The following is a 27,741-nucleotide window of genomic DNA, read 5'->3' as shown; positions in this document are numbered from 1 at the left end:
CCTCACCCAAACCACCGGTCTCAAACAGCAAATAAAAAAACACAAGCCCCTGGGCTATAGCATAAATTCTAGCCACCCAGCTATAACATTATTCCAGCCACCACCTGGGTGCTCTATCCTTTACCAGTCTTGGGAATGTACCTGCAGTCAGACCTCTCCCCTGCACCCTGGCTTGCTCTGGGAGAGCTCCTTTCCCCTTGGCTGCTGGCAGGCCACCCCCTCCTGGCCTCAGGCCTGGGATTTATATGGGAGCCAGGCCCTGCCCCTTCCGGTCAGCTGACCAGGTGCAGGTGCGACCACTTCCCTCAGTAACCAGTTGTCCTGGCAACCTGTACCTGGGTTCTTATCTCTGGTCTCAAAGTAGCAAGCACCTTAGTGCCCTGCTACACCCACCCACCCACACAGGTAAAATTCCCATTGAAACTATACCTCGATCTCTGCACTACAATTGGTCTGTCTGAAAATGGGTTTAATACATCCATCTCTCTAAGGATAGGGACATAAATTACACATATATTGGTATAAGTGATCAGAAACCAGTTCAAATCTGTAACACAACAGTAGTTCAATTCACATAAACTGCTTCCAAAGTGGCTGAAACTGGTTTAAGATAAACCTGGATGTATATATTATCTGACTTAACTGATTTATGTTTTATTGGTTTATTGAATTTCTGTCCCACATTCCCTTCAGATTCAAGTTAACTCACAGTCACCCAACATCCCAAGATGCTATGCACCTCCCCTGCAAACCCCGTCTCACAGGCAGGCTGGGCTAGCATTGGCCCAAGGTGTTTGCTCCAGCTGAGCAGGGAGGCATGCTCTAGCACCCCCCAGCTTCTGGCCCAGGCCACTGCAGGCATGTGGCTGCATTTCCAGAATCAAAAGTGAATGTCTACTCACTTGCTTATCGGTTGCTTGCTTACACTAACCTGAGAAGATTGAACTGATTCAGCCTCAGGCTATTTGACTGTCTGTACTTAGTCTGAGGCTTCAGGAAGTTTCACTATTCCTTTAGGAAACTAAACTCCATAAAACTGGCAATTTTCAATCATATAAAGCTTTAATCAAATGTTTACAGGGTACCTTGAAACAGATGGAAGTTGCTGTGGAAGCACTAGTATGATTACAGTGGCACAGTCTTTGTTGTAACTGTATAGTTCCCTCCATTTGACAAAAGTGAAAAAAGAGTAGCGCTCTCTCCATATATCTCCCTCTCACTTTCCAATTTTTTGTGACACTCCTTGTACTATCTACTACCCACTTAAGTCTTTCTCTTACAGAATGATATTAGAATAGACTGTCAATAAAAAAAAATGAAAAAATTATGAGATATAGAGGCCTTTCTTTTTTCTTGTCCCTTCAGAGAAATTGGCTTCATAGAAATTGCCTATATACTGAAGTACTATCATTCTTACTCCCATGATGAGGCAGACCCTTCTTCCACTATTTGATTTTAGCTCTTTGTTTTTGCCGTATGCTTTGCTGTATGCTCATGTTGCTGCAGCCTCCATAGGTCCTTTCCACACTCAGGAAAACTCCGTTCCATATCAAAAACTTCAAGCTTCCCTCTCCTCTTTTAAGTCTTATGAATTGAACTAGCGACATTGCAGTTTTAAAGTCAAAATACTACTTATGCATCCCCTCTCTATCTTCCTACATCAGACAAAATGTCCTGCTGATAGCAAGGAAAAATCTATACTTTTGACATGGGGGGGTTATTTTTCTAATCATGCAGCTTCATGGACAAGAGAGCATTTTTTGTATTAGTTCACTGATCAGTTAAGATCACTTTATGAAATTAAGTAGTTTCTAGTTCCAGCTAATTTTTACAAAAAGCTCTTTTTAATAAACTGAAGGCGCCTCCTCAGGTGTACAAAGCTCAATTAAGTGCCTAAAGAAATCAATAGCACCTATGAACATATATTTAATATATTTAATAGAATTGGTGCAGTTCTGGAAAAGGAACCAAGTTTGAAAAGGCTACATCCACATTTCTCATTTTATTTATATAGCTTTTCTGAGGTTGTTATCACCAGAAGGTGCCCAGCACAGCAGTCCTATGTGAAGAACATGATTTTCATCCATTTATAAATGACTGGCCCCTCATTGTGCCTGGCACTGACTGCTGCCTACCCTGAGCAAATTATCTTTATAGGGATATTGGCAGAAAATCATAATTAAAACAGATGCTGTAAACTGCTGAAACAACATATCTACTAGTTTTGTAGCCAAGCAAATTACTTTGGGCTAGGCTTTGTTCTTTTTAGAAATAAAACATAGAGAAAGAAATTATGGTGGTTTCACTTATGTTCACTTACTTTCACAGATACACATATGATATTTCCCAACTCAAGTTATGCCATCATTGATATAACTAAGCACAAGATTTTGGCTACGTTCTTATTTCTCTTCCACTAGAGTATGTTTGGGCTCAAACCAAACTAAGCTCAGCATTTTATGATGACTGTTAACAATAATCCAGAAAATACACAAGCCTTTCTGCAGTGAAGTATTTTAATTAATTTATGGATAGAGTCATATTCTTGTCCCTACCCTGCTATTTGACTTGGCTAATGTGTTCCATCTAGGCCATTTTCATAGGAATCATAGGAAAGTAGGGCTAAAAGGGACTTCACAGTGTCATCTAGTCCAGCCCCCTGCTCAAGGCAAGATCACCTCTGATTAAACTATTAAAGCCAAGTGCCTGTCCAGTAGGGCTGTGCAAAGCTTTGGGTGCTTTGACTCAGAGGAGATTTGGCTTGATTCAGCAGTGGAATCTATGAATATGAATCGAATTGGGAGACCAATAAAAAGGTCTGAATTGATTCAAAGCTCTTCAAATTGATTTGGAAAAGATTTGGAGAGCTTTGGAGGTTCAGGCAGTACCCACCTGCTGCTGCAGGGATCTGGACCTGGACTCCATGTCGGTAAGTGTGTGTGTGTGGGGGGGGGGGGGGGGGGCTGGAGGAGGGATGAGGGGCCATGACGGGACCACTGCCAAGCCCCATCCCCTGCTTGTGCCCTCCAGCTTCCGTGAGTTCCCTGCAACCCCTACCCATTCTCCCAGCCATGTCAATGGCTGCCCCACCTGGCCTCAGCATCCCAGCTCTTTAAAAAAGAAAAAAAAAATCTCTACACTCACTGGCTCTTGCCTGGCCAGGGGGGTGGGGGGTGATCCCTGCTGCCTGCCACTGGCCTGCCCTACATGGGGGGCTCTGCTCTGAGCCTCCAACCCCTACCTGTTCTCCCAGCCCCATTGATAGCTGCCCCACCCAGCCCCAGCTTCTGGTTCTTTAAAAAAACCCCCCAAAAACAAGCCCTGCACTCACTGAATGCTGCTGTAGCTATCAGGGCTTCTGGGGGCTTGTGGCAGAGCCACCCATGGAGCGCAGAGCAGTGGGGGGCAGCCAGGATCACTCCCCACCTGGCAGGAGCCAGTGAGTGGGAATCACCAAATTGAATCACTGTCCCCCAAATCGGCCAAATCCGAAGCGAATACTAGCCGCTTCACACAGGCCTACTGCCCAGTCTATTCTTGAAAAGTTTCCAAGGACAGAGATTCTACATCTTGTTTAGATAGCCTGTTTCAGTGCTTGACTACTCTCATAGTAAGAAAGTTCCTCCTAATCTCTAATTTCCTCTGCTGCAGCTTGAGGCTATTGCTCCTAGTCTTGTCCCTTATGGCCACAGAGAACAGGCTTTCTCCATCTTGTCCATAATCATCATTTAGGTATTTGAAGACTGTGATTAAATCACTCCCTCAATTCCCCAGTCATCTCTTCTCCAGACTACATAACCCTAGCTCTTTCAGATCTTTATTGAAGTGTGGGGCTCCAAACTGGACACAGTACTCCAGGTGAGGCTTCAGTGCTGAATAGAATGGAAGAATCACTTCCCTTGATTTGCAAGTGACACTCCTGTTAATATAGTGCAGTCGGCTGTTACCTTTTTTGCATGCTTGTGGCTTATATTCAGCTGATGGTCTACTGTAACCCCCAGGTCCTTCTCTTCAGTACTACAGCCTAGCCAATCATTCTCCAGTCTCTATTTGTGCAATTATTCCATGTCAATCTCAGGACTTTGTATTTGCCCTTGTTGAATTTCATTTGGTTGATTGCATATCATTTCTCCAGTCTATCCAGGCTAGTCTGGATCATAGACCTTCCCTCCAAAGTCTCTATAATTCCACCCTATCGTTCACAAATTTGCCATCCTCCAACTAATTAATTAAGATATTAAACAATACTGGATACAGGGGAAGCCCCTGGAAAACGCCACCTGATATATCTTCCCACCTAGACATTAACCCACTGAAGGCTACTCATTAAGCAGGATAATCCTACCAGTTATATATCCATATTACAGTACTTTTGTCTAGTCTGTACTTCCTTAGATTCTTAATGAGAATGTCATAGATGACAGTGTCAAAAGACTTGCTAAAGTCAAGGTATATCACATCCACTGCTCTCCCCACCATCCACAGTTACCTTTTCATAGAAGGGAACCCAATTGTTCAGGCAAATTCACTCTTGGTAAATCCGTGCACACTGTTTCTGATCACCTTAGTTGCTTGCAGATGTGGAAAAAAAAAAGTGGCGCTTTAAGCTCAGTGTGCCCCTGTGCTGAGCCAGCACATGTCCAGAAGAGGCAGTGGCTTAGTTGCACCCAGCTTTCCTAATGTCTGTATAGACTGGGCACTTAACAGGGGCTTTTTTGGCACTTTTATCTAATAGCTGATTGAAATAGCTTTAGATAAAAGTGCCAAAAAGCCCTGCTGTAGTGCTTGATTTATACTGAAGCTCCAGAGCCAGGTCAAACTAATGCACTGCTGTTTCCAGTAAAGTGCATTTTTGGGGTTTTTTCCCATGTCTGTCAGAGCCCCTTGTTCTCTTCTAGGTGTTTCACAATTCATAGATTCATAGATGTTAGGGTCGGAAGGGACCTCAATAGATCATCGAGTCCGACCCCCTGCATAGGCAGGAAAGAGTGTTGGGTCTAGATGACCCCAGCTAGATACTCATCTAACCTCCGCTTGAAGACCCCCAGGGTAGGGGAGAGCACCACCTCCCTTGGGAGCCCATTCCAGACCTTGGTCACTCTAACTGTGAAGAAGTTCTTCCTAATGTCCAGTCTAAATCTGCTGTCTGCTAGCTTGTGGCCATTATTTCTTGTAACCCCCGGGGGCACCTTGGTGAATAAAAACTCACCAATACCCTTCTGTGCCCCCGTGATGAACTTACAGGCAGCCACAAGGTCGCCTCTCAACCTTCTCTTGCGGAGGCTGAAAAGGTCCAGTTTCTCTAGTCTCTCCTCGTAGGGCTTGGTCTGCAGGCCCTTAACCATACGAGTGGCCCTTCTCTGGACCCTCTCCAGGTTATCCGCATCCCTCTTGAAGTGCGGTGCTCAGAATTGCATGCAGTACTCCAACTGCGGTCTGACCAGAGCCCGATAGAGGGGACGTATCACCTCCTTGGATCTATTCGTCATGCATCTGCTGATGCACGATAAAGTGCCATTGGCTTTTCTGATGGCTTCGTCACACTGCCGACTCATGTTCATCTTGGAGTCCACTAGGACTCCAAGATCCCTTTCCACTTCCGTGCCACCCAGCAGGTCATTCCATAGGCTGTAGGTGTACTGGACATTTTTCCTCCCTAGGTGCAGCACTTTGCATTTCTCCTTGTTGAACTGCATCCTGTTGTTTTCTGCCCACTTGTCCAACCTGTCCAGGTCTGCTTGCAACTGTTTCCTGCCCTCCGGTGTGTCCACTTCTCCTCATAGCTTTGTGTCATCCGCAAACTTGGACAGAGTACATTTCACTCCCTCGTCCAAATTGCTGATGAAGACATTAAAGAGTATCGGTCCAAGGACCGAACCCTGCGGGACTCCACTGCCCGCACCCTTCCAGGTCGATACCGACCCATCCACTATGACTCTCTGGGTGCGACCCTCTAGCCAATTCGCCACCCACCGGACTGTGTAGTCATGCCAGTCACAGCCTCTTAACTTGTTCACCAGGATGGGGTGGGATACCGTATCGAAGGCCTTCCTGAAGTCTAAGTATGTGACATCCACCCCTCCTCCTGTGTCCAGGCGTTTCATAACCTGGTCATTAAAAGAGACTAGATTGGTTAGGCACGATCTGCCTGCTACGAACCTGTGCTGGTTTCCCCTCAGCATAATTTTTCCTGCCGGGCTCTTGCAAATGTCAGCCTTGATAATTTTTTCAAAGATTTTGCCAAGGATGGAGGTGAGACTGACTGGCCTATAGTTGCCTGGGTCCTCCTTCCTCCTCTTCTTGAAAATAGGGACCACATTAGCCCTTTTCCAGTCCTCCGGGACTTTGCCCATGCGCTATGAGCATTCAAATATTCCCGTGTGTGGCTCTGCAATGATGTCGGCCAGTGCCTTCAGCACCCTCGGATGGAGCTCATCCGGTCCTGCCGACTTAAAGGCATCCAGTTCTTCCAAGTGACTCTGCACCATCTCAGGGTCTATGCATGGAAGTCTGGCGCCTTGCTGCTGCCTCTCTACAACCCCAGTGAGAGACTTGTCATGCCCCTCGCTTAGGAACACTGAGGCAAAGAACTCATTGAGGAGTTCAGCCTTGTCCCCCCTGTCCGTCACCAATTGTTTCTGCCCATTTAGCAGGGGTCCTATTCCTCCCTTGGCCTTCCTTTTACTCCCTATATATTTAAAAAACAATTTCCTGTTGTCCTTTCCTTGGGATGCCATCCTCAGCTCCATGGTAGCTTTGGCCTGTCTGACTGCCTCCCTCAAGCGCGAGCAGAGGAGGTATATTCGTCTTTGGTGATCTCTCCCTGTTTCCACTTTTTATGTGCTCCCCTTTTGGCCCTTAGGCTGCCCTGGATTTCTCTGGTCAGCCAAGGAAGCCTCTTGGCCCCTTTCCCTCTTTTTCCTTGCATCGGGATTGTCTCTCTTTGTGCCTGAAGGATCGTTTCCTTAAGGCACAGCCACCCTTCTTGGGCTCCCATCACTTCAAAACTCCTACTCTGCAGTGCGTCCTTGACTAATCACCTGAGTTCATTGAAATCAGCTTTCCTAAAGTCTAGCACTTTCACCCTACTAGTTACCTTACCCACTCGACGTCTTATGGTGAATTCTATTATTAGGTGATCACTGTCCCCCAGATGGCTACCGATCTGTAGGTCCCCTACCATGTCATCCCCCGTTGCCAATACCAGATCCAGTATGGCATTCCCCCTAGTGGGACCGTGTACCTCCTGTGTCAGGTGGAGGTTCTGTACACAGGTTAGAAACCTGCGTGAACAGTGGGACTTTGCTGTCTGCGTCTCCCAGCAGATGTCTGGGTAGTTTAGGTCCCCCATGACTACCGCCTCTTTAGCTTTTATGGTCTCCGAGAGCTGCCTCAGGTTTCCTTCAAGACTTGTTCTATGATCTTTCCAGGTATCGAGGTCAGGCTGATTGGTCTGTAATTCCCCAGAACCTTCTTCCCTTTCTTAAAGATAAGCAGTACCGTAGGAAGGAAATTTGGTGCCTGGGGCAAGCCCGCAGCAGCAGCCCACCCTCGCCCCGCGCGCAGGTCTGGGGGCACTCCTCCGATGTGTGCCCAGGAGTGCATGCAGCGGGAGCCTCCCCAAATGAGCCTCTTGCAGCTCTGTCCAATACCCCACCCCGGCTGGGCAGCACCTGTTGACACCTCTTTGCTTTGGGGTCTAGGGTGATTGCCCTGCCCCCCCTTGCTACGGTACTGAAGATAAGCATTATATTTGCCCTCTTCCAATCACATGAGACTTCACCAACTTCCATGACTTCTCAGAGAAGATAGCTGAAGGCTCTGAACTTACCTCAGCCAGTTAGCTTTGCCTTGTGCAGCACTTTCAAGTACTGATACATCAAAATCCCCTGGCATTTCTTATTTAAAATTTTCCCAGAAACAACATTCATCATTTATTTTATTTAAGGATATTTATAAGTAATTTCCCTTTATGACCATAGCCTTTACAAGGTTTGTTTACCTTGTGATGTGCTTGCTGCCATTGGCAAATGATATCTAAGTAATTTATGGTGAAAGCTTCAATTACTGTGTATGCCAGCAATGATTCTTACCTGGTTTAAATTCATTCTTCAGACACAGTAGACTGCTTTTCTCACAAAGTCACAGTCCTTGCAGTAAGCTTGTATTTCACTGTCTCCTGTAAATCACAAAAGTCTCAAAACAAGTCCTCTCAATTTACTTCCCAGTGACTTGCACCATAATGTGATAGATGTAAACAGTGAATGTTCCATTATTTTTTTCTTCTTTGCAAAAAGAAAGATTCTAATAAAATAACCTATTCAACTGTTTTGTACTATTCAAAGCAAATAACTACTGAGAAGCTTCATTTCTTTTTTTCATGCTGCAAATAACCTGGCCTTGTAAAGAGGCTTTTTTAGTTACACAGGTAGCTATTTGGCCAGCTGCTTAAACTTTATGCTTAAGACATGCAGGGGTGAAAAACATTTTATATTTTCTAATAAATACCAGGAATGGGTTTCTCAGAATGAGAACCATATGGAAACTTAACTCTTAATGAACACATTTGAATAGATGTGGAAAAATGCTAAAATCGAGTGAAATAAATTCTTCCTACTCTTACAACTGTGGTAATTACACTGCCTTCTTCCCCTCCCAAACAGATATCTTACCTTGACACTGAATCTTTTCATTATCTATTAGAAGAGGTGCAGTTCAGGTCACCTGACACTTCTTATTATACAACCCTGTATTCAGCTGTTTATAACTTCGCTGAAATTTCCTGTGCTGGCTATTTGCCTCAGGCTCAAATTCTTTCTTCCTTTCTTTTTTAAAATATCAGCAAAAACATTTCAATCATTTATCACAGTGATGTTTAGAGACTTCTTTTTCCATATTAAAACAACTGTAAAATTGTTTGGTGAGAAGCTCTGGCAACTCTATGGACATAATCCAAAATGCAAAATTGCCACACAGTTCAAGAGCAAAATATGAGGAAAGCGTAAAAATATGCACATAACTTCAAAATGCCTGGTGTCTATTGTCTTGGAATTTACGATAATTGGCCTATGGTAACTGGCCAATGGGTAATTTAGGAATTTATCACTGGAAATGTTGACAGCACAGTTTCAGTGTATTTGCAAACAAGTTTAGCTCTATTTTCATTACTTCTGCAATGTGGCATTCTTGTTAGGTGGCATACATACTGTATAGAACAGTGGTGAGTTTACTGGATGAATTCCCTAAAATAGTTTATGAATTCACTTCAGCTGACACATTCAGAACAGAATTACAAGGCAGAAATGTCTTATTTATATCTCCTTTCAGATATGATCCTCTAACCACCCCCCTTTGCAGCTCTGCTAAAAATATCTTGAAAATTATGTAATCTCCAGCCCCCAAGACTCATCGGCTTGTTTTAAAAGTTCCTCTCTCTATTTTTTTTAATATTTTCCCTTGTCTACTGTAGTTAATTAGGGGAAAAAATCTTCAGTTGTGGTAAACTCAAAGTCCAGTGGAACTATTTCATATTGTCCTCAGTTCTTATAGGAGATCTTTGCAGCTTGCTGTGTAGCCAAATCCAGAAGAAGATGGCTACACAGTGGGCACGTCTACACGAGATGCTTAATTGTGCAGTAGTGTATTTTACTGCACAGTAAGCATGTGCATCTATACATGCATATGCTTACTACGCAGTAAACCTTGCTAATCACGAGAAAATTTGCTATCTGCAAATGCAAGTAGCAAATTTACTTGTGATTATTTACTGCGCAGTAGCACACATGTAGACCCTTGACAGGGAACAAATCTGCTTCCAGTCAGTTGTCCACCAGGGGTTGGAAGATTGCTCCCTACTCCCAGGAGCGGACTCCTGCCAGGGCAGACTCTGCCCCTGGGGCCTGGGTGGTGACTATGTCCCCCTGCCCCAGCAGCAGAGAGCTCCAAGCCCCCTGCTCCCAGATCACAATCAGGGTGTAGGGGGCTGGGAGACTCTCATCTCCCATGCCAGCTCCATGACTGCTTGTTTCCCAGCCTGTTCCCCACCCAGCTCTGTGCTCGCAGACCTGTGCTCATGGAGCTGAATGGGGAACAAACTCCCCAGCTTCCACCTTGCATGCTAGGTGCTGGGACCTGCCTCTCCCCTGCAGCTCTTCTCAAGTCCCCTGCCCCTGATGGGGGAGGCAGGGCCAAGAGCACCCTGCTGCTGGGGCAGGGGGACATTGTCACCACCCTGGTAGCAGGCAGACCCCAGGGGCAGAGTGTAATGTCCCAGCCTTGGCCAGAAGACAGCTGACTCCTAGCCTGATGCTCCCTGCCAACCCCTGGGTTAGTACCTAGGGGAAACCTAGAGCAGGGGCTCGTTGCATGGGCCCAGGAAGTGGGAGCAGTTTGCTGCCATTAGCAGCAAATCTGCTCCTGCTTCCCTGCATGTGTAGACACATGCCCGGGAATGTTTATGCACAAGTTATTTATTCATGAGTAAACTGATCCCAGATCAAATGCATGTGTAGACATGCCCAGTGTGGACATTATAGGGTTGCCATTATATAGGTTGCTCCATAACAGAAAAGGAGGAGGAAGAAGCTCAATTAATTGTTGATACTGTGAAAGACAGGTCACAAAACTGGAGTATTATAAAATGAAGGCAAGCAAGGGCATAGCATCAAAACTGTTTAAGACACATAAGTGTCTTAAGCAAATTTAGGATGTCAGAGAACACCATGTTCAAGGGGTAGAGACTAGTGGCACAGGAAGCAGTACCACATTTTCTTTTCAATGCTTACAGTTAAATCATAGTGCTAAAAGCATGGCTATTAAATAAATGGGGATAGTGAAATACAGAAGTATTTATTGTGCATTAAAGTGTTGTGTAAAAAACCATGCTGTACCCGCCTCTGCTACAGAAGGTGCTCTCGGGCAACTCTTGCGCGGGTGGCTGACCGGACCTGCCCCGCTCTCGCTGGGGAGTCCCTGGCACTCGCCGACCGCAGTCGCGGCTGGGCCCACAGCAGGGGGGTCCCCCTCACTGCGGCCTCCAGCGCCGGAGCGCCCCTGGGCGGGCTCCCATGAGGCTCCGACCTCCCCTACACCCCGGCCAACGCCACCTTTGGTCGTGGACCTTCCGTTCCTTGTCCCCGAACGAGGACTGGGTGTTGAGGGCCCTCTCTGCCCCTTGCGGCCCTCTTCCCCGACGCCCTGCCGGCATCTCTGCCTGATCTTCCCTGGTTCCCTCGCCAGGATTCCCGCTGGCTCTATTCCGGTTCCCTCACTGGAGTTTCCGCCAGCTCCAGTCCGGTTCCCTCACCGGAGTTCCTGCCGGCTCTATCCCAGTTCCCTCACCGGAGTCTCCGCCGGCTCCCGCTCTGGGACGAGCTCTGCCAGCTCGTCCCCAGTTACCTTACCGGTGGTTCCAGCTGGCCTTCTCTCTGGGCTCCTCCTCAGAGCTTCTGCCGGCTCCCTTATCAATTTCGCCACTCTTCCACGGCGCCGCGGCTCTCCCAGCCTCCGTCGCTCCCAGTGCGGCTGCAGCCTATTCGGCCCATGGCAAAGGCCCCTTGCGGGGGCCCGGTTCCACTCCCGGGCTTCCTCCCAGGCTCCACGTTCTCTCGCCGCGCGCCCCCTCTGTCTTCGGGGCCGTGTTTTATTTCCCCTGAGCAGCGCCTCTCTCTGACGTCGCTCTGCCCCAGCCGTATGAAAGTGCGGCTAACGAGCCGCGTGGGTGGTTCCCCGGCCTGCACGCTGCCGCTGCTTCCCCCTTCTGCAGAGCATAAGTGAGTGTTTCCCCTGGCCTGGGGCCGGGGTCTCCCTCTAGTCCTGTTGTCCCTGGGACATAACCCTGCCCTTAAGATGCCTTGGGGCGCTGCTTTGTTTCCCCTGCAGGTCGTACCTGTAGGGTCGGTCCACCCTTTCCCTGGATCCTTTTGGTCCCCGGCCTGGTCTTCATTTCCGCACCTAGATAAGAAGTCTGCCACGGTGTTGGTTTTCCCGGGTCAGTATTTGGCGCGGAACTTATACGGTTGGAGCGCTAATGCCCACCGGGTGATCCGAGCATTATCGGACTTGGCTGTACTTAGCCACTTCAGTGGGGCGTGGTCCGTCACTAGTGTAAATTCTCTGCCCATCAGGTAGTACCTGAAGTAATCCACCGCCCACCAAATTGCCAGGCACTCGCGCTCAATGGTGGCGTACCTTTTTTCTGCCGGTAGTAGCTTGTGGCTCGCATATGCCACAGGTCTTTCGCCCCCCTCCTCTTCTTGGGTGAGGACTGCACCCACCGCCGTCTCTGAGGCATCTGTCTGCAAGATAAAGGGTTTTTGGAAGTCAGGGGTATGAATTATGACGTCTTTGCATAATGTCCTCTTCAACTTTTCAAAACTTTGTATCATTTCCTCCGACCACCTGACTACTCCTGTTTTCCGCCCTTTGAGGACCCGCGACAGGGGTGCTGCTAATTCTGCGAAACGAGGTACAAATTGCCTATAATAGTTGGTTAGTCCCAGGAAGGACCGTAACTGGCAACAATCTTGTGGGGCCGTAAAGTTTCAGATAATTTCTACTTTGTTGGCCAAAGGTTTAATTGTGTCCCTGCCGACCAAGAATCCCAAATATTTTGTTTCTTTCTGCACAAAAGCGCACTTCCAAGGATTTGCGGTTAGGCCAACACGCCTCAACTCTGTGAGGACGGCCTGAAGGGCTCCCATGTGTTGCTCTCAAGTCCGGGTGTATATGATGATGTCATCTATATACGCCACTGCATATTCGGTGTGGGGTGCCAGGATTTGATCCATCAAATGTTGGAACGTTGCGGCGGCGCCGTGCAATCCAAAAGGCATCCTAACAAATTCGTACAGCCCCCATGGGGTGCCGAATGCCGTCTTCTGCCGGTCTCTCTTGGCTACCAGAATCTGCCAATATCCCTTGGCCATGTCAAGGGTCGGTATATACCCTGCATCTCCTATCCTTTCTACCAGCTCTGCCACATGGGGCATGGGGAATGTATCAAAGACTGCCATGGCATTCAAGCGCTGGTAGTCCACGCAAAGTCTTAATGATCCGTCCGGCTTACGCTCAGGTACCAATGGGCTTCTCCAGGGACTTCTGGAAGGCTGGATAACTCCTAGCTGCAACATGGACTCAACTTCTTTGCGGACTGTTTCTAGGAGATGGTGGGGAATGGGTCGCCATCTCTCCCTCACTATTGCCCCAGGGGGTGTTTTTATGGCGTGGCACGCATTCCAAACCCAGCCGGGCTCTTCATGAAAGACCCCTCTGAATTCATTTATCAGGGTTTGGGCCTCTCGCTGTTGTGCCAGAGTTAGTTCCTCCCCCAGCCTGACTGGGGTATTTTCTGAAGCGGGCTCCATTTCTCTCTCCGGCCCTTGGGGTCCTAGTTCTTCATCCTTGGCCTCGGAAAAGGCTGTCCATCCCTCGGGATCCCGCCATTCCCGCAGGAGGTTCACGTGATAGATCTGCTTCTCCCAGAGGTGTCCGGGTCTGTGAACCTCATAATCTACGGGCCCCACCCGGCGGAGGATCTTGAACGGCCCCTGCCACTGCGTTAGGAGCTTACTGGTGGACGTGGGGAGCAATACCAGGACCCACTGCCCCAGTTCGAATTCTCGCTCCTTGGCCCGGCGATCATACTGGCCCTTTTGGCGGGCTTGGGCTTCCCTGAGGTTCTCGTGGGCCAGATCCTGGGCCAATCTGATTCTCTGTTGGAACGTCTGCTGGTATGTCTTCGGCTCCTGGGAGGATCCTTCTCCTCACTCCCATTCTTCTCTTAGGACCTGTAATAGGTTCCACGGGCGATGTCCCAATACTAGCTCGAATGGTGAGAACTTTGTGGATTCTTGGGGGGTGTCCCTGAGAGTGAATAGTATAAGGGGGAGGAGGAGGTCCCATTTCTGGGGATCCCCCTGTATGCACCAGCGCAATGCCTGTTTTATGGTTCCGTTAAGGCGTTCTACCAGCCCGTTGGTCTGGGGATGGTAGACCGAGGTGCGGAGCTGCTTTATCTGAAGGGTCCAGCATACCGATCTTAAAACCCCAGACATGAAATTTTTCCCTTGGTCTGTCAGGATTTCTTGTGGGATCCCCACTCGGGCTATCCAATTTATTAGTTCCTCCGTGATACGCGGGGCCGTCACCGTTTGCAGGGGGATTGCCTCCGGGTATCAGGTGGCATAGTCCACGATAACTAGAATATATTGGTGACCCAAGCTACTGCGGGGCACAGGGCCCACGACGGCTAATGCGATCCTCGCGAACGAGGTAGTAATAACTGGCATGGATTGGAGGGGGGCCCGAGGAGGGCGTTTGGTTCTTGTCTTTTGACAAATGGGGCAGGCCGCACACCGGTGGGCTACTTCCTCCCTCATCCTGGGCCAAAAAAACCATCTGTTCACCTTCGCGAGGGTTTTGTCTTGACCCAGATGCCCCCCTACGGGGCTCGCATGCGCCAACTGCCAAATAGCCTGGCGGAATTGGGCGGGCACCACTAGCTGCGGACCCTCGACCTCCTCCCCCCTGTCCCCCTGTAGGGGGTACAGGAGTCGATCTCTTACCTCAAAGTGGGCTCGTCCTTCCGGTGTCGACGTAGAGGCCCTCTGGGTACCTTGGGCCTGCTCTCGAAGCGTCCCAATCTCCGGATCCTTCTCCTGGGCGTCGCGGAACAGGAGACTACTCATGAGGTTGTTGAGGTCCAACATATTCGCCTCATCGGTTGGCCCCTCGCCTTCTTCCAGCTTGCCCAACCAGCCCTCTCGGCTCTGGATCCTTTTATGGGCCCCTTCTGCATCCCTTACCCTGTCTAGGACGTTGTATATTGGTGCCCAGTCGCGCCCCAGGAGCAGGCTAACCAGGGCACCGCGCCCACCAGGATTTCTCCCTGATGCTCTATTACCTGTAGGCGGACCCATTGGTGCTCGGTCTGCTTCGCATCCCCATGGAGGCAGGCAATTCTCATGGGGGAAGCTGTCCCCCGACCGTGCGGTGGTATCAAATCTTCCCTGACGAGGGATTGAGCACATCCCGAATCCAAGGTAGCTCGCACGGGGCGGCCTTCCACCCACGCTGTGACAACCGGGTGCTTCCAAGCCACGTTCCCTCCGCCGACCGCATAACTGCAGTCTATAGGCTCGCCGAGGCCTTGACCTCGCCACCGCTCTGCTGGGGTTTTGTTCGGTTATCCAGGGCCCACTGTTCCATGGCCTTCCGCGGGCATTCTCTGGAAAAATGGCCCTTCTGCCCGCACTGGAAACATACCGTATCCCTGGGAGTCCCTCGGTCGGGCGGACGCCTGTGCTCCGGTTCTCGTGGGGCTGCCACTGAGTGTCCCTGGCTTCTTCTCTCCCTGGGGTAGTACGCCTCCGAGGCAGAGAAAGCTTCAGCCAACCTCAGGGCTTCCTCACAATTCTGTGGGGTATGCTGCCGGACCCATCATTGTGTCCGCTCCTCTAAGTCGTTCTGGAACTGCTCCAGGATGATCTGGTCGGGTAGTGCCTCTCGGTCATGCCCCGCTGGGCTCATCCACTTATCCAGCAAGTCGCGCAACTGTTGTAACAACACTCTCGGCTGTCTTATCTTGTGGCCCTTAGCTCGGAATCGGCGCTGGTAGTGCTCGGGGTTGATCTCCAAGCGATATAAGATGGCTTCCTTTACGGACTCGTAGTCCAGGGCATCCTCCCTCGGCAGGGCCTGGTACGTGGCTTGGGCCTTGCCCACTACTAAGGCCCCCAGCTGGCTGGCCTAGTATCTCTTATCCAACCCTGCCACGAGGGCATGCCGTTCAAAGGCCTCAATATACGCCTCCGGGTCATCCTCTTTAGTCATCTTAGGCATCTTAAAGGATGCCAGGCTGTGCTGGCGCCATTCTTGTTGCTGGTCCAGCATCTGTTGCTGGAATCTGGGTCAGCAGTTGCAGGTTCTGCCCGAGAATATCAACAGAGCCCATAGCCGGGGCCTGAATGTCGGTGTAAGTCGCCAGATTGGGGTTCTCCATCATCCCACTTCTACCACCACTTTGTGCCCGCCTCTGCTCCAGAAAGTGCTTTCGGGCAACTCTTGCGCGGGTGGCTGACCGGACCTGCCCCGCTCTCGCTGGGGAGTCCCCGGCACTCGCCGACCGCAGTTGCGGCTGGGCCCGCAGCAGGGGGGTCCCCCTCACTGTGGCCTCCAGTGCCGAAGTGACCCTGGGCGGGCTCCCACAAGGCTCCGACCTCCCCTACACCCCGGCCAACGCCACCTTTGGTCGTGGACCTTCCGTTCCTTGTCCCCGAACGAGGACTGGGCGTCGAGGGCCCTCTCTGCCTCTTGCGGCCCTCTTCTTCGATGCCCTGCCGGCATCTCTGCCTGATCTTCCCTGGTTCCCTCACCGGGATTCCCATTGGCTCTATCCCGGTTCCCTCACCGGAGTTTCCGCCGGCTCTATCCCGGTTCCCTCACTGGAGTTTCCGCCGGCTCCTGCTCTGGGCTCCTCCCCGGAGCCTCTGCCAGCTTGTCCCCAGTTACCTCACCGGTGGTTCCAGCTGGTCCTCTCTCTGGGCTCCTCCTCGGAGCTTCTGCCAGCTCCCTCGTCAATTTCGCCACTCTTCCACGGCGCCGCAGCTCTCTCAGCCTCCGTCGCTCCTGGCGTGGCTGCAGCCTATTCGGCCCATAGCAAAGCCCCTTGCGGGGGCCCGGTTCCACTCCCGGGCTTCCTCCCGGGCTCCACGTCCTCTCGCCGCGCGCCCCCTCTGTCTTCGGGGCCGCGTTTTATTTCCCCTGAGCGGCGCCTCTCTCTGATGTCGCTCCGCCCCAGCTGTATGAAAGCGCGGCTAACGAGCCGCGCAGGTGGTTCCCTGGCCTGCGCGCCGCCGCTGCTCCCCCCTCCTGCGGAGCATAAGTGAGTGTTTCCCCTGGCCCGGGGCTGGGGTCTCCTTCTAGTCCCGTTGTCCCTGGGACACATGCTATTATGGTAATGCACAGTGGAATAGGCTACTGCACATTAAGCATCATCTAAAAAGCGTGTGCTTGTGCTATAGCGCATTAAGGCAGCCTAATGAGCATTTATTTCGTACCTCATATTGGAAGTACTAAATTTAATGCTCATTAGGAAAAGTGAATTAATGAACATGTAAAGGTGCCCATTATGACTAATAGCTATGATAAATGGCAGAAACAATGTGCTGTGGTAGCTTTGGAAAACTTGGGAATGGTTGAGACTCCATATGAAATACACAATCTAAGTTTAGTTGCTAAAATTCTTTTACCTTTAAAATAATTATTAATCATGCCTAGACATGGGCTTGAATCCCATCTTCGTAGGCTCTGCACAAACACTGAAAAATAGGAATATTTTCCTGTTTTCTTACTAAATGTTTTGAATGAACAGAAATTAGCAAAATGGAGCCACGTTAGCAGAAAGAGAACCAGCTGAGCTAGTAAAGACTGACAGAGGGGAAATTTATAAAGACAGAAGGTGGTCTGGTTCCACAATGTTCAGAGAAGAAAGGGTGAAAGGATAACAGTCCTAAGCTGAATAAACCTTTAGTGGGTCATTATGTAATACTGACATGACTAAATTAAGTGAAGTGGACTCAACACAAAGACCAATATTGTCCATAAAGACCAGAGGAAGTATAAGACAGGCAAAATTCCAGGTTGGCTACTCCTAGAATCTGTAGATTAATGTAGTTATGCCTGAGCTGCAAGACCCAGAGTTCTACTTCCACCCATTGGAACAATGACAGTGCTGTCAGAAAAGAATACTTGAGTTGGAAGAAGAGGTAGTATTTCCAAAGTTAAATAGTGCAATTAGAAAAAAATAAGAATCTATAACATTTAAATAACTTGAGATGTACATAGTTGGAGACTGACATTTGAAAAGTTTCTGTTGCCTCACTTTAACTATATGTCTAGTAATTTACCAGAATATGTTAGAAACAGCAATTAGGATCAGGGCTCCCAACTGAATTACTGCTTATTCCAGATGCTTGTACTATTCTTAGCACAATGGGAGTTAAAATGTTATTTTGCTTTACTAGCAGCTTTCTAAAGTCACTGGATATAGGAGCTAATAATCAACTAAAACCCAACAATACCACATAACCTCCCTGCTAATAAAATAATGCTGAATCCCCCCCATTTAATACCTCAGATAAATGATCTGAGAGAGGAAAAAAACCCTCTTCATCCAGGGAAGAATTTCATCCTTCATCAGAAGAGGAACTGTATAACTTAGATCAATTCTGCCTTGGGCTTTTTTGAATGTCTGTACCTAGCCTCTGTGTATGTGAGAGCTTAAAATCAAAGGGTCCCATCCTGCAAACCCTTGCTCATGAGTATTTCCACTGAAATCAGTGAGACTATAGGGTGTCACTCACACCTGACAGGCAAAGAAGATTTTAAAGTATACAGGTATGGATTTTAAAGTACAGAGGCTAAACTGAGTGTTCTTTGTGTTAGTTCATCTTTGGTAACTTGGAAACAGAAATAAATAAAAATTCATTTTATTTATTACGAGTCCTTTTCTTTAAGTTTCCCAGAAGGTTCTGACTTTGTCTAAACATAGACGACATCATTAGATTATTTCCACCAGTTACTGTAATGATAACAGTTTTCAGATTGAACAGGAAGAAGTGATTGCAAAATATTTAAAAATAAAGTACCCAAGGAGCATAGTTCAACTTCCCAAACAATCTGAGGTATCATAGCCTCCATCCTCCTCCTTTGCATGCAGGTAATCAACCCCCACTATATTTTCCTTTCTGGGGGAGTACTTTAACCACTAAGATTGTGGGCTATATTGGGGGTGATAATAAGGTATTCTCACTTCCTTCTGGTTGAAGCTGTTGCTCTGTGCAGAAAAGAATTCAACATGCATTGGCTAGAAACGGAAGAAGTAGAAATGTTAATGACTTTCAAACAAATTTAATTTAGAAAGAGAGAAAATATTAAGTGACATGTAGTTATAATTGCTGCAGATAAAGCAAAATATTGTGCTCAAGAAGAAATATCACTCATGAAAAAAGTTCAGGAACTGCTAACCACTGAATTACTGACATTTAGGGCTAGTTTTTCTATGTAGTAGGTTCTTGCACACAACTGATTTAACTTAAATCACAGCTAGGATATCAATTATAAGTGAATATTCAAAATTTTCCTCTTCAAATGATATTACTAGGCAAATAAATGTGGTTAAAATCTATTGCTGAAATGCTTTTGAAATACAAGCAGCTTTTGCAAGCAAACCTCTAAATCTGAAATTATAAACTGGAGTTGTATATAGCCCAAAGCAAACAGGATGAGGCTTTTTTTCCCCCTTTTATTTCCTCAGCTCTGTTGATTACATATGACAAGAGCCCAGTATTTCAGTCTGCAATGGGACTACTGGATCAGGCCCTGATATCTTTTTTGGAGTATTTTACGTGGTGTTATTGTTATGAGCTCATTTGCAATCAGGAGTTGAAGACAGTAATCAAGTGAATCAGTTGAGACAGAACACTGTAGCTTGTCAAGTTTACTTCCCTTTTTATCTCCACAGAGATTTCAGTGAAGACTGTTAATCATCAGATGTTATTGTGGGTAGGAACAAATAAGGAAATCTATAAATTTGCTTAGGAAATGACTAAAAAGATGTCACTGAGCTGAACTTCAAGAGCTGCTCAAAGGCAACAGGCCCCGGTAATGCTTCAAAGGGGAGGAAAACTGCAAGCCTAGCGCTGTCCAGTAAATTCACTTCTCTGAAAGACCCATAAATGATACATCATAACATTACACCATCAACATGAGTCTTTTAAAACAACTCTAAGTTATGCTTCCTCTGGGTTTGACTGGTTTTATTTGTATCAGTCCTTCAGCCAGGAACCTATTTAGCTAGGAATTGTGTTTTTTAAAGCAAACATTGTACTACCTCCAAAACTAACAGGTCTGTCTTCAGCCTCTTCTGGTAAAACAGACCTCTTGCTATCTTCAAATGTTCCTATATGGGGGTAGTTTGGCACAAATCATTGGTTGGAAAATCTACTTGCATTAAGGTACTCAACTGCGATTGACAACAGAGGATATTTTAATATTGTATCAACAGGGAAAGTCATATTCCCCAAACTCTAAATAGGATGTTGGGAGATTAGGTGACCTATCCTCCACACCAGTGACAATCAGATTAATCTTGACCCCAACATCTATGACATTCTGCCTAGAACTGTGATCTGGGAAATGGAAATATGTAAATTTTGAAAAAGAAGACAAGTACATCTCCAACAACTAACAAGCATATATTCCATCACCCCATGGAAGGGTGTTTAACAGGTTTAATCAGATTGTCATTACAATATTGACAGGGAATGGACAGGATTCAGAGATGGCACAGTGGTACGGTCACTCTGCTTCCCCTTTGGCTGTACTGCATGTGAGCACTCAGCATCTGCTTTCATGATGCCATGGAGCCCAGGGGTTGAACACTTTCCCCACCACTCATTCCCTTCTCTCCCTTTCTGTTGAATTCAGCAGGGAGAGGGAGGGAGGGAAAGGTGAATAGCAGTAGTATTCACTTCCTGGGTCATGCTGACGCAAGGGCTTTCATCCAGATCCTGCCTTGATCAGTTGGTGAGTTCAGTGCTCAAACAGGGCTCCGGCCGAAGCCTTCACTGACCAGGCAGTGAGTTTAGAGCTCACTGTGCATGCATGTGGGAGGCATACCTTCCTGGCCTGTTTCTGTATCTGGTACTGACAAATGAAACTCAATAGAAAAAAGCAGCAGTTCATAGATTTCATAGACATTAGGGCTGGAAGGGACCTCGGAAGATCATCGAGGTCCCTGCCCAAAGGGCAGGAAGTCAGCTGGGGTCATAGGATCCCAGCAAGATAAACATCCAGTTTCATCTTGAAGGTGTTCAATGAAGGCGCTTGAACCACCTCCGGTGGCAGGCTGTTCCAGACCTTGGGGGCTCGGACAGTAAAGAATTATTTGTATTAGTGTAGTGTAGTGTAGCGTGGCTGGGGGGTGGGGAGAACTGCATTGTAATATTCACTATACAAACACAGAACAAGAAGATGGTCCTTACCCTAAGCAGCCTACACTCAAATTACAGGACAAAAGACAATAGATGGACAAAGAGAGAGGGATGGGAGCATGAGTTATTTGTTAACAGTTGTTACTGTTTTGAAGACTTTCAAATAATTCTTATTTCTATAATAAAATTTTTGTACCGGTATAATTTTACCAGTCAAAACACACTTCCTTTTATTTCCTTTAACAAAATTCTTAGTATCCAGATCTTGTCAGTATTTCAACACAAAGAACATAAAAGTATTCTGGGTGGGAAGAGAAGAGAAGTGACAGCAGTCAAATTCTATTTCATTCTGGATACAATTTACTACTTTACAAGGACTGATCTTAATTACTATCTTAATTTACTAAGTGTGTGGAACAAAATACAAGTTAGAAAAACAGCTTTCCTTCTTTATGTTCCTGTTCATTATGAAAGTGTTACTGTTGTCGCAAAGCTATGAGTTGTCAGCTATCAGTGGGCGTGTCCACATATACAAGCATGGGCACTTGCAGCAGCTCAACTAGAAGTGGTGCAAATTTGAGCCGGGGCTTTTTGCCTCAGTGCACGTGCTCAGACATGCACTTTGTTGTGGAGCAAATCGTGCCACTTGGGACAAAATAACCCTGCCTGGCTCCTCCCAGATCTGCAGCCAGGGGGAGCTAGAGCCCAGGGCCAGCACCTGTGCTGTTCCCAGCAGTATAAAAAGCTGTCCTGCCCTGGCCCCATCAGTACAAAAGCTGCCTTGGCAAGTAGCTTAGGGCTACTCGCTCTCAGGAACTCTGGGGCCCATCCATTGGTACCTGGGGACACTACCCCTTGTGCCAGCTGGACTGCTGAAGCAGCCCTGAGAGTTCCCTGCACGCTCTACCCAATGCAGCAGTCTGGCAGTGGGGGCTGCTGCCTGGCTGGGACCTGCTGTGCACCTGCCAGACCCAGATGGGGACTACACAGCCAGCAGAGGCATCTGCCCCTCTGGGCCAGCTGTCAGTGGGCTGTGGAGGTAAAGTTGGCCTCTGTGCAGCCTGCCCGGCCATCTGGGGAGCTATCACCTGGAAGATGTTCTGGGTGTGGTGGCTTGCTTTGAACTGTCAAAGCATGTCCTCCTGGCCCTGTTTGGCCAGGAGGTCAGCCATAGCCAGCTGGGTCCAAGGTGCCACCTCTGAGCAGGCAGGGTCCTGCCACTGGCCTCCCTAGCAGGAATTCTGGTGTCCCCTATTGGAAAACTGAAAAATCCCTGATAAAAAAATCCCAGTCACTCTGCAAAATACCCATAAATCCATGTTCCTCCACAATTAAAACAAAAGACCACCATAAAGAGAGAGAGAGAGTGAGACAGAGAGACAGTGATCACTTGGGCAATATTTTATTGATGTATCTACAGTTTTAAAGCAATTTTGAAGATTACCAGTGTCTGTATCATAATAATAAAGTGAACTCTAAATACATGTTTAATGAATTCATGAATATATGAATATATATTTTGCTGCTCCCCGTCAGGGGCTATGGCCCCCCAACAGGGGTAACAGCCCCCCCACCAGGGGCCAAATGGCCTCCACAGGGGCTACCACCCACCCCTGCAGGGTCCACATGCCCCACCCCAGTCTCCTGATTGCTAACCCACCTGGCCCCATCCCCTGCTGGCTGCTGCAGCCCCCCCTTATGGCTGCCCCACCCAGCCCCACCCCCTGCTCCCCCAGACCCCTCAATGGCTGCCCCATCTGGCTCCAACCCCAACTTGTACCCCCAGGCCCCCATGGCTTCTCCCCCAACCCCAGGCACCATCACTTAAAAAAAAAAGAAAAAAAAAAAAAGAAAGCCTCTACTCACCCTAGAAGCAGGGGCTGTGGGGGCTCTGAGGCATCTTGGCAGAACTCCCCAGGCAGCACAGGGCAGCGTGGGGCAGCAGGGCCTAGTCTTGGGCCACTGGGGCTGTCACCCGGACCTGCACTGTGCGGGCGGGGCCCCAGTGACCCAGATGGCAGCTAGAACTGCTGGTAAGTGCTGGGGGGGATTTTTTTGGGGGGGGATGCTGGGGTGGAGGGGTAGGGTTTGGGAGCCTCAGGGGGTTGGAGGGGATGGGGCTAGGCACGACAGGGCTTGGGGGATCTGGGGGGCAGGCAGGGGGTGGGGCCGGGCAGGACAAGGATTGGGGGGGCTTGAGGAGCAGGCGGGGGATGGGGTCGGGCAGGGCAGGGCTGGGGAGGGCTGGGAGAGTGGGTAGGACCAGCAGGGGTCTTCCCCCTATAGTCTCCTCCCCCCTCCTCCAGTTCTCCTGGCCCCTTACTTACTGGCACTGGAGCTCTGCTGCCCTGCTGCTAGCACTGGAGCCCTGCTACTGCATGGGCAGGCAGCATGCTTCAGTACCAGGATGACGGCCAACCACAGAGATGCTCTGGCTGCCAGAGCACCTCTGTGAAGAACCCAGCCTCCAGTTGTCTCAGGGCATGGTCCGGGACTGTGCCCTGCCTCACTTTTTTTAGCTCAGTTTTTTTAGATCCCTGGATATCCAGGGATCTAATTTTGCCCCTGCACTGCAAACTTGCAGCAGAGGGGAGCGAACCTTTTCCTGTTCCTGAGACACCTCTTGCAGTGTCTCAAAGGGTTTGAGATGCTGTAAGAGGCTCATGCGGGCTCATCTGGACTTGCCCAGTTTGTCCAAGAAGACATAGACTCAGACATACATAACTAGTTGAGAAAAGTGGAAAGGAAATAAAGCAGGGACGGGCAATTATTTTGGGCAGAGGTCCGCTTACTGATTTTGGCAAGCCATTGAGGGCCACTTGACAGCAGCCCAGGGCAGATAAATGTTACTTTTCTAAATTTTTTAGGGGCCCCACGAGCCAGATAGAATGGCCTGGTGGGCCACATCTGGCCCTCGGGCCACATTTTGTCCACCCCTGAAATAAAGAATGGAAACTGCTATCTCAGGGCTAGAGTCATGGCTGTTTCCCAAATATTCGCTATTTTCCCCACTCTCTGATGGGATGCTGAACTGCAGGCAAAATTTTTTCTCCCTCCCAATTTAAGGAACTAGTAGAACAGCATCAGATAAGCAAACAGAAATCAAAGCTTAAACCAATTCAGATTAAGAAACACCACAGACTAGTTCCAGGAGACCTGATACCTATTTAAATGCAGACATTTTTGAGCAGAAAACTCATTAAAAAACATTTATAGGCCTTCATGCATATGTGCACCCACGTGCACACACACACACACACAAACACTTAATGTCAAGCAGCAAAGAACATCTACCTTTCTCTAGGTGACTATTTAGTTTTTACTTCCCAGTTGACACAAGTTTTAGGCTCTTCACAACAATCACGTCAGAGTAATCGGGTAGCTCTTAACAGAACTAACAAATTTATCCTAGGCAATCTGTAGACCTCCTGGTTTTATCAACTGTGGAGCAGAAAAACATCCAGGTCTTGAGACAGGGTCAGAAACCGTTCTAGTGTAAATCATGTTGTGGTGAGAGTGACCTTTTGATTGCACAATTTTATGTCTTTCTATGCAGTTTGAACTTTTTCAGTTTGTTAGAAATAAGATAGTTTTAATCCCATTATAAAAACACCCAGCAGGTAGATATAAGTGAACATGTCAAATATTGCTTGTACAATGTGGGAGGATTTTTAAATGCATGCAGAACAGAGGGAGGGGTTCTGTTATCTTGGTTTTGATTTAATACCCTTCTATCCTGTAAAAACTTGTAGCCCTCGCAATACAGTTAGTCTCTTTTCCAGCACATTCCCTTGCTTATGCATCTAAAACCAAGATTAAAAATGTCCTTTTTTTTGTAATTCCCATATATAAAACATTTCAGTTCAGCCTTGCAATTAAGGTGCTATTGACCTTGGATGTAACTATCTTTGCCCTTGCCAGTTTGAGGAAATAGCATTGTTTTAGCTTTTTAAAGTAAAATTAGCATATTCAAAATTCATGTCCACTACTTTCCAGAGGATTAACTATTGCATGGGCCATATTTTTCTTTTTAATATGTAGGAATATGTTTGGTACTTGTGAGTGATAGTAAAAGATTGCCGTTCTCTACCAGTACTGTGTACCAGTAGCAGCAGCACAAATTCCTGTGCACTGAATTCACCATATGATTTGATGCAGTCTTAGAAAAAGGGAGCCTTAACTACTTTCTTCCTAGTCTAACAAAGCTATGGACTCTTTAAAAAGAAGGCAAAAGAAGTATTAATAACCTCCAGCTGATCATGGGGTATCACCTGGCTTCTGAGCTAAAACCAGGCTTATATACTTGGTTGCTATGGCAATGAGTATAATACAAATAGCTAGATTGCTTTAAGTTAGTTTACCAAACAAAATTAATTCGATCACATACTTCAGAGAGATCCAAGCTAGTGGCTGGGAATGGGGTTCCCTACACAACTAATCTTCAGTAACACACATTTCTGCCAATGGTCATCTTCGTAGCTCTTGCAATTGCTCCCATTTTTTAAAACTGACCTTTTAAGGAACATATCACTTGGAAGCAGAAACATAAAAATCTATTGAAAATGTAACAAGCCTTGTTCTACAGTCAACTGATGTGATTATTTAACAATTCATAATTAACTATCTCCTTTGTGATTTATCCTGATGCTATTTTAAATACATACAGGCTTACCTGAGACAAGATTACTGTCTGAACTTTAACATTCAACTATAGAAAACCATGCTGTCATGATCTTTGATGACTCCAACCTTCCAGCTTCACCAGTAGCTTTTAGATGATAGTTAGCCAATGCTCTAAATAATTGTTTGTATATGTAGGGGCGTAAACTTCTTGGTATCTATCAGTTGAGATGTGCTTTCTTCTTTGCTCACTGGTGATTTATTATTCCCACAGTGAAGGTAAGGCTAACTAGCATGATATAAATAGCATTGGATTTCTTTTAACCCAAGTCCTTAGAAATTAAGCTGAGACTTGCAATACTTCCCTAATATTATTTATCATTGCTTTGAATTGAACTTTGTCTCGACTATGCCGTATGTTAACTGTTGGTGTAAGGGCTCGTTTTTATAGACTGTTTATGGAATTTGTCTCGGCCGGGCTGAGCCAACTCGAGGTGATTTAGAAATTGCTCCTTCATCAGGGCGGGCTGGTGAATGGAGAGGCAGACGAGATTTAATGGTTGTAAAAAACTTTATTTACGTCGCGGGTGGCTGCGATGGAAACGGTTCAGTCGTCTGGACAACAATGTGAGTTGCTCCAGCTGGCGAGGCCAAAGCCAGCAAATCCGTCCGTAACTCAAGCCAGCGGGAAAAGGGTACGTCTGGGATTGTGTTCAGCGACGGGAAGAAGGATCGATAGGTGATCAGTCTATCGACCAGCTAGCCGCAAGTCGGATCTCTTTAGAGGCACTCTGCAGCGTGCTCAAAGCTCTTCGACTTGGGTGGAAGTCGCGCTAGTTTTTAAATGGCCAGCAAGCCAATTACCGGCCGCCACGTGTGAATAATTTAGCACTAGCCAATAGCGGGGCACAAATTTACATCCGAATGGCGGGAACTCTTTGCACTGTGCATTTCTGTGCTGCAAAGAGAAAATGCATCCTGCAAAGACAGCTGCAAATTGGCGGGAACTCTCTCCTGCACGCGGGTTCTTTATGCAGCAAAAACCTCACTGTGCAAGAGGCTCTCGTGTGACAAGAAAACTCCATAGTGCTGAGGCACCAAAATCACTGGGTTATGACATGCCCCCTTGCCGATGGCACAACTGGAATTTTCGACACATGAGCACATCATACGGCATCTTTGTTAGAGGATTCACTGACTTGGCGAAGCCTTCACAACCAATGTATATATATATATATATATGTATATATAAATACATAAACAAATAACTTGACAAATCGGTCTTTTCAACAAGTTATGAAATACAATAACTTTGAACGTATAGCAACAACTGTTGATCATCGTCTGATCGAAGAACATCCGCTTCGGTCCGTCTTCTCCTATAACAGACAATGTCAGTAAACACTTAACAAATGAAAATAGTGTCATAACAAGTCCTGAGCCAATGGGTTCTTGGCCGTCTCAGTGCCTCCCTCGCAACTATCATTCTTTGGCTTCGAATGGACTGCAGTCTGGTCTCATAATCAGGTAGTTGTGGATTACCACTTTTGCTGGGGTCAAACCTGTGAAGAAAACAGAATAACGAGACAAAACAAAACAAGAAAGAATCATAATTGGTTTCACTGTAAAGATACTGGGTGAACGTCAGAACGGCTAGTCATCCAGTTGTGATGAACAATAATAGGAGGACAATCAGGCTTTTCTTCCAATTGGACAGAATAGGTATTGGGATACTGTCCTGACCGCTGAACTGTCCCTCTGTGAACCTGTGGATGAGACTGGTGGGGGTGCGGTATTGAAATCCACACTAACTCATCAGGTTGGAACTTGGGCTCCCAAGGTGGGGGTTTCCGTACATCAGCTTGATCCCATAATGGTTTAGCAGCGCTTAGTGAAATAAGGACATCGTGATTAAATTTAGTCCAATTTTTAAACGTCCCTCCTCTAAGGCAAAGCTGCTCCTTGTATAGACCTATGTGTCTTTCCACAACACTGTTGGACTGCGGGTGGTACGGCAAATGAAGATGCCATGCCACATTGTGAAGACGAGCAAATTTATCCAGAGCATTAGAATTAAACGGAGGTCCTCCATCAGACTGAATTTCATGAGGGGGTTGCCAGGTGGCAA

Source organism: Alligator mississippiensis, chromosome 6 (genome assembly GCF_030867095.1).
Source record: "Alligator mississippiensis isolate rAllMis1 chromosome 6, rAllMis1, whole genome shotgun sequence".
Classification (NCBI taxonomy): Eukaryota; Metazoa; Chordata; order Crocodylia; family Alligatoridae; genus Alligator; species Alligator mississippiensis.
The sequence above is the reverse complement of the archived record's forward strand: the minus strand, read 5'-3'. Positions refer to the sequence as shown.